Source organism: Rattus norvegicus, unplaced genomic scaffold (genome assembly GCF_021556685.1).
Source record: "Rattus norvegicus strain SHRSP/BbbUtx unplaced genomic scaffold, alternate assembly SHRSP_T2T unassigned-0000116, whole genome shotgun sequence".
NCBI classification, from domain to species: Eukaryota; Metazoa; Chordata; class Mammalia; order Rodentia; family Muridae; genus Rattus; species Rattus norvegicus.
The window spans coordinates 315,001-317,500 of NW_028238837.1; the positions used below are offsets into that span (position 1 = coordinate 315,001).

A 2,500-nucleotide genomic window follows, 5' to 3' on the forward strand; every position below is an offset into this window, starting at 1 on the left:
CTCTCTCTCTCTCTCTCTCTCTCTCTCTCTCTCTCTGTGTGTGTGTGTGACAGGGGAGGGTCGGCCAGTTGTCCCTTCCATTATAAGCAAACTGAAGGTATCAATTGGTCAGCTGAATAGTTCTCTGCTTTCCATTGTTCTCACCATCTCTCCAGTCGTATTTTTATAAATATTGAATATTAAATATATGTGTGGGGGGGGGTGTGGTTGTGTGTGCATGAGTTCCTAGGTACGAACCTGAGGGAGGGAGGGAGGGAGGGAGGAGGGAAGGAAGGAAGGGAGGGAGGGAAGGAAGGTCGACCAGTCAGCCTCCTTTCTTTTTTTTTAAAGTTATTTCCTCTTCTTTTCCAGAATTATTTATTTTGTGTCTATGAGTACACTGTAACTATCTTCAGACACACCAGAAGAAGGCCTCATCCCATTACCGATGGTTGGGAGCCACCATGTGCTTGCTGGGGATTGAAAACTCAGGACCTCTGGAGGAGCGGCCAGGGCTCTTAACCGCTGAGACATCTCTCCAGCCCTCTTTTTCCAGTTTTAAATAAGCCTCGTTAGTTGAGCGATCTGGGAGTTGCTTTTCTTTCCACCTTGTGTGTGGGGGGGGGCAGCAATGGATCCAGTATCCAATTCCCCTTCTCTCTCGATAACATCTTATTACAGTAAGATGGCTCGATTTCATTTGCAATTACTTTCTTATTCTAGACGAAGGTTGATGAATAAATCTTCTTGTCGCTCCATGAAGGAGGGAATAAAATAATATTTGGCTAGGTCTATATTCCTTCATTTTTATTTCTCTTTGTTTCTTGTCCTTCTTTAAAAGAAAGAGGTCAACAAATCGGTGTGTACCACCACCACCACCACCACCACCACCACCACCACCACCACCACCACCACCACCACCACCGAGTTGTAGGGATCCATTATGGGCCCCTGTCTGTCTGCCTGTCTGATTCATTCGTGTTTATTTAAACGTCCTCCAATGATGGTTGTGCAGTGAAAGAAATGCGTGCCCGAGCTCGAGCTCGTGCGCAAACACACACACACACACACACACACACACACACACACACACACACACACACACACGGGGGGGGCAATGGGGTGAGGAGGAGGAGGAGGAGGAGGAGGAGGAGGAGGAGGAGGAGGAGGAGGAGGAGGAGCTTGGGTTGGGTGGTTTGAGGATTTGAAGGTTTAGCCCTGCAATGTTCCTTACAACTTAAAAACTTTGTGACACACAAAGCGATATTCATTTTCTCCTTCTACTTTTCACTCTGTAGACCAAGATGGCAGACTATATCAGCCTTTGTGGAATGTGACCTTGTATTGCTTTGCCCTACTCTGCTCTGCTCTGCTCTGCTCTGCTCAACTTAACAGACGTGTTTTTGCTTTTGTTTATGATTTTTGCTTGCTTGCTCGCTCGCTCCATGACTTGACTGTGGTTTCCCTTTCTATTACAGCACGGTGACCAGACTGCCTTGGGGTAATCAGAAAGGAGGCCAGAAGCAGTCTTTTTCTGACGCACTGAGACTACATACCAGCAGATTTGGAGGAAAAGATATCCCTCTCTCCCTCCCTCCCTCCCTCCCTCCCTCCCTCCCTCCCTCCCTCCCTCCCTCCCTCCTTGACCCATTTTCCCTCTTTCCCGATACACTCAATAAATTTAAAGTAAATCAATGAATCAAGTCTCTAGTAATTTATTTGTTGGGATTTATTTGTTGGAAATTATCCCTCCACACCTCGCCCCTCCCCCACCACTCGAGGATGTCTCCCTCGGGGGGGGGGGGCGGGGGGGGCTGGGTGGACTCGTGTAGGCATACCTCTCCTCCCTTGGCTTTCCGGTCCACTTCGCTCCAGCATACCTAACTCTTTGGAAATGGTAATAGAGTTCATGACACACCCTCACAGAGAGGAAGAGTCCGTGTTCACTGATTCGCTCTCAGCCAGCCTCGCCTGACAGCTCAGGCATGTCTAAATCCGAATGTGGGCAATATTTACATGACTTGACTTGGTGCTTCTAACTTTTTCTCTCTCTTTTTTTTTTCTTCTTTAGTATTTTTTTCTTTACCCTACAAACAGCACACTGCAGCTGTCTTCGGACACACAGCAGATCGATCCCATAACAGAGGGTTGTGAGCCACCATGGGAATAGAACTCAGGACCTCTGGAAGAACACAGTCAGAACTCTTAACTGCTGACTCCATTATTTCCGATTAATGTTTAATGTTTATTTTATTTTATTTTATTTTATTTTATTTTATTTTCGGAGCTGGGGACCGAACCCAGGGCCTTGTGCTTCCTAGGCAAGCGCTCTACCACTGAGCTAAATCCCCAACCCCAATGTTTAATGTTTAAATAAATAAACCTTGTAAAGAAATTAAGCATCTTAAAACCATAGGCATGTGCATCCCTCCCTCATTCGTTCATTCCCTCGCTCATTCATTCATTCATTCAGACAGACAGACAGACAGACAGACAGACAGACAGACAGACAGACAGACAG

The 2,500-nt window shown here is 46.6% G+C and overlaps 1 long non-coding RNA gene across 1 annotated transcript in view; it reads left to right on the forward strand.

Moving 5' to 3' along the window:
* LOC147997522 (uncharacterized) overlaps positions 1–1,677 on the forward strand; it is an 18,087-nt gene extending 16,410 nt beyond the window's left edge. Inside the window, exons 2-3 of the long non-coding RNA XR_015647788.1 lie at positions 352–550; positions 1,458–1,677. This is a non-coding gene — a long non-coding RNA (uncharacterized LOC147997522). The remainder of the gene's footprint in view (positions 1–351; positions 551–1,457) is intronic.
* The last annotated feature ends 823 nt before the right edge of the window (positions 1,678–2,500 follow it).